The sequence below is a fragment of the Panthera tigris genome, chromosome A1 (genome assembly GCF_018350195.1).
Source record: "Panthera tigris isolate Pti1 chromosome A1, P.tigris_Pti1_mat1.1, whole genome shotgun sequence".
NCBI classification, from domain to species: Eukaryota; Metazoa; Chordata; class Mammalia; order Carnivora; family Felidae; genus Panthera; species Panthera tigris.
In genome coordinates, this window is record NC_056660.1 from 211,368,587 (window position 1) to 211,383,146 (window position 14,560).

At 41.4% G+C, this 14,560-nt stretch overlaps 1 pseudogene; it reads right to left on the bottom strand.

Moving 5' to 3' along the window:
- Positions 1-3,329: 3,329 nt before the first annotated feature.
- On the bottom strand, positions 3,330-4,381 carry LOC102967013 (annotated as a pseudogene).
- Positions 4,382-14,560: the final 10,179 nt, after the last annotated feature.

Consider the following 14,560-nt stretch of genomic DNA (forward strand, 5'->3'; position numbering starts at 1 on the left):
TTTAAGGTGGCGTCTGTGTGAGTATGTGTGTATACATAAACTTCTATATCTATATTCATTATTCTGTCTATGTTTACTGAAAACCATGAATCCACACTGATATCTCCAATTCCAAATGAATATCACAGGGCTTATGTGAGTTTTCTCACTTCTTGGACTGTGAGAAACCTGGCTCCCACCATCCTCCATGGATTCACTTCTTGGATTATCTCCCGTCACCCCACCCCCACCTTCACAGACGCCTCTTTACTTCGCATGTGTTCAGACCTCCTGCTCTGAGCCACCATCACCACCCCTACTGGATGCCATTTTCACCCAGGGTTGTTGGGCCTCTGCCTCAGCCCTGTCACTCACCCACACAGGTATCTTCCTTCATGTGGGAAACAAAGGCAGAAGGAAATGGCAGATAAAATTAAATTTCCTTATAATTTGCAGCCCATTGGCAGACACTCGAGGCAGGCAGAGCGAAATGTTTCTCCAGGAACTCCCTACCTTCTTAGTATTATTAATGCTTTGCTAGAGGGGAAAAAGAACCTTGGCTTGACAATAGCTAGGCCTCCAGTATTCTGAGTCTTCTTTAGTATATGAAAATCCCATTGGAAACTTACCCTTGACTTTACCTCCCCCACCTCCCAAGTATATAACCAGTGTCTCTTCATGGTCCCAGGGCAGCTCTTTCTGTCCATGGGCCCTGTCCCCGTGCTTTAATAAAAGCACCTTTTTGCACCACAGATGTCTTCAAGAATTCTTTCTTGGTCGTCGACTCTGGACCCCACGAACCTCCCCATTACCCCACAAACCTCATCTCTCCTCACCCCATGTAGGCTCTGACACCCAGCCTTAATTCTGCCCCTCACCCCCTGCAATAGATGCCTATTTTGCTCAATCCCATGAAGTAATATTTGGGCTGAGTTTTTCAGGAAAGGAAGGGAGGGATCAAAGGAGGGAGAGAAAGAAGACCTAGCCAAATGATGCTGTGTGGGGTTTTGTGGTCTTTCTAATTCAGGCCCAAGAATGCCTAGAATTAGTTCTCTCCTATCTTGAAGTTAAGGCACTAGATATATCCCAGCTACAACTTCTTTGGCTAACTTCTTTACTTGACCACTTCCTCTCCCCACAAAAAACCCTCTTGAAGACAGCGTAATCCAACTTTTCCATTTAGCTGCACACTGAATTAATGTCAATGGCTACTTTAACATAACGTGTCCTTTTTCAGAGCCATGAACAAGTAATGATTTCCATTTGCCAGAACTGAATTTTTTTTTAAGTCCTTATTACAAGAACTGTGATGCCAAGTTAATATAGGATGGTTCTCTGGTTCTTTGATGTGTGGGCACACATGAAAATCAAATGCTTTGTGATGCATAAAATTCTAGTCTTCAGTCTTCTGTCTCCTGTGGGACAATATAGCGACAGTGGGCATGCACATTTGCCGTGTTTTTTGTCACTCAATACTTTTTGAATTCTGTTCCTATGACCACTGGACAATTTCCCCTCTCCCCCCTGCTACGTCCTCAAGGTGGAAGCCTTCCACTAGCCACCCCTCTCCCCCGAAGCTAGAGCACAAGGAGCAAGATTTTCACAGGGAAGAAGGTAGCACCAAGAGAATCCAGCTGCTGAAGAGAGGCCGGAGGATTGTGGGGGAGGGATGCCCAGCTTTACAAGGTAACCTTCAAGGAGATGTGAAGGTAGACTCCCTCCCCAGAGAAGGCTCTGTGAACCACTTAGTATCCTTTTAATAAACTCCTCTCCACTTGAACTAGCTGGAGGGAATTCTGTGGTTTTCTACTAAGAATCCTGGTGGAGAATAGTAATTGTCAATCCTGTAATCTACAAACATTTATTCTTTATCTGATATGTCATCACATCCACTTTGCCCAGGTTTTTTGTTCTTGTTTTTGTTTTTAAACATAGGCATATCACTGGGTGAGCTTAGTCGGTTAAGCTCCCTGCTCTTGATTTTGGCTCAGGTTACGAGTTCGAACCCCAAGTCAGGCTTTGCACTGACAGCATGGAGCTTGCTTGGGATTCTCTCTGCCCCTTTATTTTTAGACAGACAGAAGAGAGAGAGAGACAGAGAAAGAGCATGCTGGGGAGGTACAGAGAGTGTAGACAGAGGATCCCAAGCAGGCTCTACACTGTCAGTGCAGAGCCCAATGTGGGGCTTGAACTCATGAACTGTGAGATCATGACCTGAGCCGAAGTCAGTCGTTTAACCAACTGAGCCACCCAGAAGCCCCTAAAAAAGTTTTTTTAAAAAATTAAAAAACAAACATAGGTGTATCATTAGTAAAGAGTGTTCCCTTTATATATTTAAAATGAACCTGTGTTTAGGGTCACCTGGGTGGCTCAGTTGGCTAAGTGTCCAACTTCGACTCGGGTCATGATCTCACGGTTCCTGAGTTCATATCTGGCTCTGTACTAACAGTGTAGAGCCTGTTTGGGGTTCTCCCTCTCTCCTATCTCTCTGCCCCTCCCCCTGCTTTCGTGTGCACTCATGCTCTCTCTCTCCTCCTCTTTCTATCTCAGCTAAAAAAATAAACTTAAAAAAAAAAAATGAACCCGTGTTAAGTTGGAAAGGTTGCCACCATATTCGAGCCCCTCATCCTGTGCAGGAAATGGAACTGAAGCCCACAGGGAGGATGGATGCAAGCACTCCTAGTTGGGGCAGAGCTGGATTTTGGAACCCAGATCCTCAGCTTCCCGCTCCCGTGGACACCCCTTCCCACATCCAGCTTCCACATCGCCCAGGATGATCCCAGATGGAGATTTTTATTTTATTTTATTTTTCACTGTTCCAAGTTTATTTGGTAGTTTAGTTGGTTGGTATGACACTTAGATATATTGTTGGTTGCACTGTTTATATGTAGATGTTTCTTTTTACATTATAAGGCAATGTATACTATATTCTGACATATATAGTACACATAATAAGATCCTTTAGATCCTTTAGAACAGTTATGCACTATACACGCAATACTGATTTATACATTGGATCCCAGGATGTGATTGACTGGAGAAAAAAAAAGGTGGACTGGGCATGTTGGGTGAAGGAACCAGAAGTAATATAACACACAGTAAATACACATCTGGTTTGAAAAGCAACAGCAGCATACACAGCGTTGGCAGTGGTGCCTCTGAGGTGGTAGGGCTAGTTTACATTAACCAACTTAAGACAAGAGGGGTCTCATCCAGCATCAGGATGTAGCTTCAGGGTTTTGTGAACCATGCCTATTTGTAACTTTAGGAAACAGGTTTTTCCTAGGCTATTTTAATATTACTACTTGAGAAACAGATCAGGTAAGAAGGGTAATATACACAACCTCCAACTAAAATCCGGTTGTAGTCTGGACAGTGAAGTGGTACAACATCAGAAAACTTGAAAACTGCGGCTCTTTTTGGATCCCCCAAGGTGTATCTGTACTCTTCCTCAAACGGGCCTCTTCCTCAGGAGTCAGAGTCGCCGTCACAACATGTGAGATTCCATTCTGTCCCAAGATGCAAGGAACACTAAGGAAGACATCATCTTTTATTCCATAGAGACCCTTAATCGTGGTGGAAATTGGAGGCACCCACCTAAGATTCTTCATTATACTTTCTGCCAAATCTGCCACAGACAGTCCAATGGCCCAGGAAGTATAGGCTTTCAGTTTGATCATCTCATAGGCACTGTCAGCCACCTGTTTGTGAACCTCTTTCCACTGTTCCTTCTGCATCTGTGCCTAAGTCAGGGTGCAGATTCTTCAGGAAGGCACCAGCAACATTTATTCCATTCCATACAGGCACACTAGAGTCTCCATGCTCCCCAAGACGCACCCATGACAGCTTAATGGGTGAAGTCCCAGCCTTTCCCCCATTAGGTAACGGAACCAGACTGAATCCAGATTGCAACCACTTCTAATAACATGGTTTTTGGGAAAGCCACTTATCTTCCAAGCCTCATAGGTCAAGATATCCACTGGATTGGAAACAATAAGCAACTTGCAATTTAGGTTGTATTTTACAACCCATATTAGAAATGATGAACTTAAAGATGTTCACATTATGCTGGACCAAATTAAGATGGCTTTCTCCCTCTTGCTGACGTGCCCCAGCTGTGATAATAACCAGCTTGGAGTTTGCAGTCACATGATAGTCTTTGCCGGAGACAATTTTTGGTGTTCTAGGGAATAGGTTGCCATGCTGGAGATCCATCATCTCTCCCTTCAGTTTGTCTTCCATGACATCAACAAGAGCAAGTTCAACCTGCCAAATCCTTCATTAAGATACTGATGGCACAAGCCGTGCCAACAGCATGAACCCCAACAACGGTAATCTTATTCTGGAGGTCATGATCTTCCTTAATAAGTTTCTGAATCAGCTGATCCTTGAGAGTTGCCATATTGGATTTAGAGCCAAGAGGAATCAGGAATGCACATCGGCGGGTGGGCATCCAAGGCGCATGGTGTTGGGTCGGGACTTGGCAGCAGTGGCTCCCCTCCCCAGATGGAAATTTTAGAACAGAAGCGCTGTTTCTTCTGTTAAAGTATGAGCAGTTGCTGAAAATTGCTGGTGTATGGAAACTATTCATTCCAGATCACATAAACAAAGCCCATGGGTCTATGCAGTCAGTTATGAGCAGGTAGGGTTCCAAACAGGAGGTACTTTTGAAAACAGTGGCTACAGAAAAAAACTCAGAGTCCCATATACATTTCAGAGAAGAGATCCAGTCTGAAGCTTTGACTTTGGAGCCTAAACACCCACCCTGGGCATTCTATTACTTACCTGGGCATTCTGAGTGGCTGGAGCATTTCTGAATAAGAGAGTCTAAACAACAACTGTTGATAGAATGTTAATTCCCTCTTCCTATTTAGACTCAATCCCTTGCTTCCTCTCTTCACCTATCTTCATTTCCCTTCTCTAAGGGGAGGCAGGGAGTAATCTGGTGGGTGGGTAGGAGGAAGAGCCACCTCCTGTTAACTAACTAGTTAACCAACTGTGAACCAACGAGTCCAGAAAATGCTTTTCCTCACATTTTATCAGGAGAGGGTTGCAGCTCTGCCTGGACTGGATGGAGGAATTTACTTCTACCTCTGTAGAGAAGGGACAGCCAGCCCACTGCCATGACAGATATGTGGCTGTGCTCTGAACAGTTTATCAGTGATAAAGGTAACAATGGACTCTCCAGCTGCTAGACTTTGTCTCTCTCTTTCTCTCTCTCTCTCTGTTTCTCTCAGTTGGTTCAACACCCAGGAGAGGTAGAAAGGGGCATTGTTTCCCAAACCCTAAAGCCCTTATATTCTCATATCTCCCCCTCTCTACTTCCATTCCTATGTAGCTAATCCCCAGTCACTGATTCCCTCATTTAACTAAAATGAGCACGTTAAAATGTCCCTGCAAGGTCTCTTAGCAACAGGGCTTCCTGATCCTCTTTAGGGAATAACGCCATAGAAAAAGAGTGTTTCCTTCCGGTTAGTTATTATAACAGGAACTCCATGTATCATAAACTTTTGTGTCATTTCATATTGTCTGGCCACAGTTGAGCATCAGCTGGGCCTCTTTGTCTGCGCTGCTCCTTTTCCAAGTTTGGACACGAGGAAGGAGCTCCCGTGAGGCGAAGCTGCCTGTGCAACCGTGCACACCAGTGCAAGGCAGCAGGATGGGAAGCATGACTCTGGAGTCACAGCCAGGTGGGGACAGACATGGTGCACAGCACAATCCACTGCTGCCCTGCCTGTCAGCAAATCCATTTGACACTTCATCAAACCCCAGGCACAGCCATGGCTCTGCCATCTCTTGTCTTCAGATTGGAGGTAATGCACGCATCTCTGTCATTCAACGGGTTAATTTTATATCTTAGTTCTAGGAGAAACAAAATCATTGAATAATGAGTTAGCACTTTTTGCCTTTCACATTGGCAAAGTTGTCTTTCTTTGTTAGGTAAGTGATTATGTGGAACAAGGATCTCTTAGATTTTAGGCGATCTAAACAGAGCTTACAACACAAAAACACACAGATCCTCTGACCTTGCAACCCCACTTCTGAGAAACTACTCTACAGAAATAAGAGGGCCTTTATATAGGAGTGTATGTAAAAGACATTTGCAGCATAGTTTGTGTGGCAAAAAACCAAAAACAGACAAATAAAAAACAACAACTTGAAGTTTCCATCAGTAAGAGAATCTCTGATAAAGCTGTAAGAAAGACATATAATGGAATTGTGTATAGTTTTTTTAAAGGATAAAATGGATCTATACCCATCGAACTGGAGGTGTAGCCACTGTATACTGTTAGTCAAGAAAAGCAGGATGGCAGGATGTGTATCCTATAATGCTATTTTTTGTTTATCTAAAAAAATGTATGTAAGTGCATAGATGGTTGTACATTACTGTATGAATTTGGAGGAAGGTATGGAGAGAAACATAACCATCACAAAAGTAGAATATCTATGAATAGGGAAGTAATGAAAAAAAAAAGCTTTTAAAAAATAAATTAGAAGACTGCATTACAAGTTGGTTCAAAATCCCTGTACATAATTTTAGAGATCTGGAAAGCTAAATTATAAAGTATAGGAATTTGATCAAATTAACATGTTACAGTTATTTATCGGTCCATTCTGTAGACATCAAAATGATGTTTGGGATATAAATCAGAAGTGAAAATCAGGTAATTAAACTGGTAACATATAATCCCTATCTATAAGTCTATCGTGTGGATGGATATACAAGAAAGTATAATAGTAATCATCTACGCTATGAAATTATGAGTCTTTTATTCCTTATTTGTATTTTGCAGTTTTTCTTTTTTTATTTTTTTTTAAGTTTATTTAATTTTGAGAGAGAGAGTGAGGGTGTGCATGAGAGAGAGCCCACAAGTAGGGGAGGGGCAGAGAAAGAGGGAGACAGAATCCGAAGCAGGCTCCAGGCTTTGAGCTGTGAGCACAGAGTCGGATGCGGGGCTGGAACCCACAAACTGTGAAGTCATGACCTGAGCTGAAGTGAAGTGGACACTTAACAGACTGAGCTGCCCAGGCACCCCATGTGTTTTCTAGTTTTTCTAAATGAGCTTGCATTTAACTTACAATAATAAATATTTACAAATATGAAACATAATCTTATATGGTTATAATAAGGAGCATCTGAGAATGACCAGTGCAAGGTCCCGTTTTAAGATGTAAACAATCAGAGAATGCTGTTTGATTCCATTACCCTTCCCCGGTAAGCAGGCAACTCAGAAAGGTATCTCCACCTGAGTTTGTTTTGGCACCTCGATGGACACCTCATTTCAACAATTCTCAAGGCTAATTTTCAGCAATAATGGAGATGAACTTGGGATGTAACCATGGAGGAAACAGAAGAATCTTCCTTTAAAGTTCAAACTGGCCCGCCCTAAGGTCATTTTAATCCCATTTTAATGGGATTTTAACTTTAACCTTGTCTGAAGCACCTATCAATCTGGATAAGGAGGCCAACGTTGCCCTCTGCTGCCTGGAATTAAAATAGCCTTCATTTTTCATAACTACCCGGACTCCTAGATGGGGCTTTCCCAGAGGGAATTGAATTCCTTACTCTAGTAGCCAGAGGAGAGTCCCCTTTGATAAAAGGAGTTCTGGCGTCACTGGAGATTTATAATGCACTCTGAGAAGTCATGCCATGAAGAAACTGCTTTACCTAAGTCTCTCCCAGATTGAATATTGTAAGAGCCTAGAGAAAGCACATGACTTTATGGTTTCAAAGTCGACAAATAAACATCACTTCAAGCAGGCCATTGTAAATCTATATATAATGATCTCTCCCTCCTGGGACAACACCACCTCTCACTCACTCAACGTCCATTCCATCCTTCAGTCATTCCGCCCTCAATTCTGCAGGACCCCTGCCTCGTATTCCCTGCTACTTTTCTCCCCATCCTCCTCCCAAGCCCAGTGTCTTCATTCTTGATAACTTTTCTGTCAATTCCTTCCTCTTATTCTCCACAGCCCCTGATTTCATTCAGGCCTTCATTCTTGATCTGCCTTCCATGACTCTGCAGATTATTCCTGTTTCCCTCATCCTGATGTTTCCTCTGCCGCACTATACATCAGGATTGTAAGTACTTGATTTCTTCCTCTCCTGCTGGACTGTAAACTCCATGAGGACAGGGAGCTTGTCCTCCTTGATAACTGCCTAATGAAGCCCCAGCTCCATAGCTGGATCCCAATGGCTTTTCCCCCTGAACACATGAATTCCTCCAGAGAGAGTTGTTGCAGCAAAGTACTGGAGGAAATGAGAATAACATTACTTTTCTTATACTACATATAAAACTTACTGACTCCTTATAACAATTTCATGAAAGAGGCATCATCTACATTTTATAGATAAGAAAAGAAGCTCAGAGTAATTAAACAAATTTGCCTAACTGGTAAGTGACAGAATTAGGATATTAACCAACTGTGGCTCCAAAGCTCACACCTTTGCCTCTATACCATACTTTCTCCCACGGGATCAAGATCTCCAATAGAATGGTTGGCCTCAAAATAAGAGGAAGAAGACCTCATTCACTGGAGAGAAGGAGGGAAGCACTGATATAGGTTTCCAGATTTCATGAAGTAGGAAGAGAGCTAGTAGCCTCCTGAGAGTGAGGGCAGTAGATGAAGTGTGAAGTGACATTTGAAAACATAGTCATATGATTTCCACAGTCTGTTAGATAGATTTAGTCTGATGTAGATGAGATGTAGATGATGTAGAGAGATGTAGCAGATTTGAAGAAAGTAGTGACAGTTATGGATGGATTGAATAAAGAAACTACTCATGAGGATAAATGATTGTTCATCTGAGTTGAAGATCATGAACTGGAAGAAACACCAGTTCTTACACTTCTATAGTTTTTTCTAACAGTGCTCAGTCTTTTGGCTGTAGGAATGGAGAAACGTTAAGTATTTGTCCAACAGGCGAAGTGAATAAGGATGCTTGAAAGTTGAGAGTGTAGTGAAAAAGAAATTCGACTGATCAGCCATGGAAGTCAAGCCTTGGTGAGAAAAAAAGCAAAAGGCAGCCTGGGACAGAGGGTTAAAAAAGGAATTGGAAGACTAGACTTTTGTGAGATCCTAAAGCAGATAGAAATGACGGAGGATTCACGCCAGTCAGAGTGGCCAAAATGAACAAATCAGGAGACTATACACGCTGGAGAGGATGTGGAGAAATGGGAACCCTCTTGCACTGTTGGTGGGAATGCAAACTGGGGCAGCCACTCTGGAAAACAGTGTGGAGGTTCCTCAAAAAATTAAAAACAGACCTACCCTATGACCCAGCAATAGCACTGCTAGGAATTTACCCAAGGGATACAGGAGTACTGATGCATAGGGGCACTTGTATCCCAATGTTTATAGCAGCACTCTCAACAATAGCCAAATTATGGAAAGAGCCTAAATGTCCATCAACTGATGAATGGATAAAGAAATTGTGGTTTCTTTGGAAGTACTTTGGAGTACTACGTGGCAATGAGAAAGAATGAAATATGGCTCTTTGTAGCAACATGGATGGAACTGGAGAGTGTGATGCTAAGTGAAATAAGCCATACAGAGAAAGACAGATACCATATGGTTTCACTCTTATGTGGATCCTGAGAAACTTAACAGAAACCCATGGGGGAGCAGAAGGAAAAAAAAAAGAGGTTAGAGTGGGAGAGAGCCAAAGCATAAGAGACTCTCAAAAACTGAGAAAAACTGAGGGTTGATGGAGGGTGGGTGATGGGTATTGAGGAGGACACCTTTTGTGATGAGCACTGGGTGTTGTATGGAAACCAATTTGACAATAAACTTCATATATTGAAAAAAAAAAAAAGAAATGACGGAGGATTTTCAATCCTGTTAACTCAAATAATGACCTTGAAACGAAGATTGAAACACATGTCCGTCTTTGACGAAAGGAAGTGTATGCGTTGGAGATTACTTTGGCTATAATGAACCAGAAATGTGACCACAGTAATTTAATGCAATGTCTATTTGATTAAACACACATATCAGCAGATCCACCATGTCACCAATGAGCTGAGCTCCTTCTATCATTCTGTTCTTCACTATGAACATGTGGTTTTCATTCTCATGGTCACCTTGTCTGTGCAAGATAGCTGCCATTTTGCTTTTCAAGAAGAAAGAGGAAAGAAGGAACTTATGAGAAGGGCAGGAAAGGGCAAAATATTGTCCTCTTTAGTAAGCTCCCAAGAACACCCACCCAGGACTTCCATTCTTATCGCAGGGACCAGATCTATCTCATGAGTATTCCTAGTGAAAAACAAAACAAAACAAAACTCTGGAAAGCTGAGCATCTTAAAGACGGCACACTGACTTCAACAAAATCTGAGTTCAGAAGTATGAAGTTGGACAGGAAATTAGCAGTCTGACCTAGGGGGAGACATCTGAAACCTAAACCCAACATCTGAAGATGGAGGCTAAATGGAACATTGGAAAATTATGCAGCAGGGAAAAGAAAGGTGAAATTTAAGTACGTGAAAAGGGTAGGTGTAGCAAGGCTATTTGAACCCAGAAGGTTTAGGAATTAGAGGCATCAGGTACAAGGGAAGAAAGCAGACTAAATATAAAGGCATTGTTTGAAAGTGCATAGAGAGTGGTTAGACTGCTGTTTACATCTTCACTTATGCAGTCAGATAACTGTTTCATCCTGCCCAGAAGACTGTTGGGTTTATTCCTTAGAGAACCAGAGAAACTGCAGGGATAGCAGAGTCAGGGGAGGACTATGATGAAGTCTCAACCTTGATTCCTGATAACTCTGAACTGTTCTGAACACAAGGGAGGAAGTGAAAGTCTGCATACTGGCTGAGAAGACTATTTCTTCCCAGCCCCCTTCCCAAATGCAACACCAAAAAGACAAGGCTTACCTTGCAGGAAGATTGGAAGAAAGTTCTCTGAAGAAACTTAATGCCCTCTACAGGATACTACAATATAAGGAAATAGGATAAGAAGAAGGTAGAACTTAACAATTTAAAAAGTGACAATTGAAATATTTTTTAAAAAATCAGTAGAATGAATGGGAAAATAAAGTTAAGAAGAAAGAACTCTTAGCCGATCATCTAAATAATAGAAGTTCCACTAAGAACAGAACAGAATGAGAAAATAATTTGTCCACCAAATTAATTCAGTAGAATCTTCCAGCCTATAACCACCTCCTGTACACACACACACACACACACACACACACGCATGAACACACACATGCACGTACTTCTGATATATTTAGTGCTTCACTCTTCAGTAGGATCTCTGGTAGTTAGGCATGATTCCAATATGACAGAGACCAAAATATAAACATATAAACTTAGAAGAAAGTACAGATAATACAGTGTGCTAAACAAATACCCTATGATAAGAAACTGAATCCAAGGAACAAGAATAGGATGCCTTAATATAAGGAATAACATAAGAACAAGAAAGAACTCTTGGAAAAAAAAAACCCAACAACTAAATAATAAAATAGTAGATGGTCCATTAAAAACAGAAAATAAGGGAGAAAACCATCAAAGAAAACACAAAGAAGCATTTCCCAGAACTGAAGGATACAAATCTCCAGAATGAAAAGGCCACTCACTACCATGAAATTTCAGAATAAGGCTAAAAATAAAGACTAAAACATTTCAGAGAAAATGACAGGTGACATACAAAGAAATGGTACTAGGAATGGATTCCTTATAGAAACACTAGAAGGCAGAAGAAAATGGGATCAAGGTCTTCCCAGTTCCGAGAGAAAAATAAGATTATTTTCGATCAAGAATCCTATGCATTCTTCTTTGAAAAGCAACTGGAAAATCCTGTTCACTAACAGGTTAACAGTTGTTAACCCAGATAAAAGAAGACACGGAATCCAGGAAAGAAGACCAAACATGGTGGAGAGGTGGGAGCTGACACAGGAAGGGCTGCCATGAGCCCAGATTGGAGCAGGAGACAGGATTCTAGAAGGGATTTGTCTCAGAAGATAAATGGAAGCTGTGAATTGTCTGTCACATTTGGCTTTTAGATGGTAATTACGTGAGGGGATGGATGAAGGTGTAAACTAACCTTACTGTGATAATCATTTTGCACTATATATGTGTATCAAATCACGACATTGTACTCCTCAAAGTTACATATATTAAAAGTCAATAATATCTCAATAAAGCTGAAAAAACTTTTGGCTTTTGGGAAAACAGTAGTGAAAGAACAAAACAGAGCTGGTTGGATACTCAAAGAAAATATTTTAAAAGAGATAAAACTCCAATAAAACAATCAAAATAATTGTACAAGAAGAAAAATGTAAGCATAGAAGACTATTTGGTCTATTAGAGCAATAAATAGCATTTATGAACATAGTAACACCTAATAATGGATTTCACAAAAAGTTGAGGTATGAGAAGGGTGGAGGGAGAAAATGAAGGAATATGAACTAAAATCCTCATCTTTTGAAATAGGAAATCAATAGAAGAGTTCTAAAAGTGATGAACAATGAGAGAGCAGCAGTCCTTACAGACAGGAACTGGGGCTAAGAGTGGCTACCTGGGGGCATGGGAACAGGCAAGGGTCAAAGGGACAAGAGGCTGGTTTCCTTATAAGCCTTTTATTTGTTTGCCTTTTTTTTTTTTTTTTTAAGGTAGAATTGAGTAAGACTGTTCAGAATGGGAGGTGGGAGCTTTCTCCTCTAAGTGTACTTCCCAGAACCAGTGGGGGCTTGTGAGGTGCAATATCTCAGAACCCAGCACAGGGTTACAGAATGAGTCTTTATTTTATGCCACGTCCGGAGACTTACAGGCTAGCAGTCTTGACAAGTGCTGGTCTATCTGTCATGGTGCAAAGCCTGAAGTGAGATGCGGGGGTCCCTTTCTGTAACAAGGGGGAAGTGAGGCAAAGGGACTCATCGGGCACACGAGTCATCAGTGTATGTGAACTCAGTCCGCCACTCTAGTTCCTTGGCCCTTTCCACTTGCCTCTGCCTCCCTAACCTGCCTCCTCAGGACTCCTGACTTAAGGAGTATAGGTGCCCCAATTTTAACACATTTTGGTACCTATTTTGTTTGGGGTACCTAGTTTACTTCACAAAATTGGTCTTTACAGAGTTAGTTACATGGTAGTTGCCAACTGTGCTGTCACTATTCTAAAATTGTTCCTGCATATTTGATTACCAAGATCATCTAACTCTAAATAGACTAGATGCTTGATAAAAGCTTAGCAACTCAGCTATTTCAATTCTTCAAATACCAGACCAGAACAGATGGGTAACAGTGAATAGAACAGTCTCTGCACTCCAGGAAAGAACAAAAGGAACTACAGACTTTAAGAGCTTTGATGGGATAAGCCCAGTTCTACAAGCTCTTAGAGGGTTGTGCCCTATTGTTTCCACCCGGAACCTAGGAATAAGCTGTCAGTTACAAAGAGGATCCTTTGGAGCGCCTGGGTGGCTCGGTTGTGTCTAAATTCAGCTCAGGTTATGATCTCATGGTCTGAGTTTGAGCCCTGCATCGGGCTCTGTGCTGACAGTTCTGGAGCCTGGAGCTTGCTTCAAATTCTGTGTTGCCCTCTCTCTCTGCCCCTCCCCTGTTTGCACTTTCTCAAAAATAAGTAAACATTAAAAAGAGGATTCTCCAGGGGCGCCTGGGTGGCTCAGTTAAGCGGCCCACTTCGGCTCAGGTCATGATCTTGCGGTCCGTGAGTTCGAGCCCCGCGTCGGGCTCTGTGCTGACAGCTCAGAGCCTGGAGCCTGTTTCAGACTCTGTGTCTCCCTCTCTCTGACCCTCCCCTGTTCATGCTCTGTCTCTGTCTCAAAAATAATAAATAAACGTTAAAAAAAAAATTTAAAAAAAAAAAGGATTCTCCAATTCCTGGTCCTGCCAACCTAGGTCTTTATTAATACATACTTGTTATCTTAAATTCTGAAAAGTTTATAAAGCTTCTTTAAACATTTCAAATTACTAATACATAACCCATTTGTTGCTTTATGTAAAATAAGTACTGAAAAAATCTAGCTAAACTATAGTTGGTTTTTGGATAATGTATTAAGGAAACCATTTTAAATGATTCCATAATACGGATTTTTTCAAACTGAAGAAAAATCAAATTAAGATACAATGAATTGTAAAGAAGTAAAAATCCAATGAATCAAATTTTGGTGTCATGACTTAGGAAGGCAGAGTTCTGGTTCAAATATATAATTAGTTTTTCTCAAGACACATACAAAAGTTCATTAAAAGCCTGTCAAAGGCTAAGTCTTAAGACATTTATACAGAAGACTTAATTATAAAATTTCCAAAAAAAAATCCCTATGATTAAAGGTCTTATCTCCTTTATTAAAGTGAGGATATGATCCATGCAAAGTGGTTTTGTTTCAAAGTGACTCTATTACACAAGCTGTTGGGGTTATTAGAGAATGAACAGGCTGTTGCTTTTTTAAGATGACTGTGTTAAGAGGAATCAATATACTGTATACCCACATAAGGAATTCCTTATTTTGTGGGTCTCTCCCAATCACCATTCATTGGTAGCAAATTAAAAAATTATCCTTTATGAGAGGATAGGGGATTTGCATAACCAGGGATGCTATGGCCCTGAGCAGCCTGCCGGC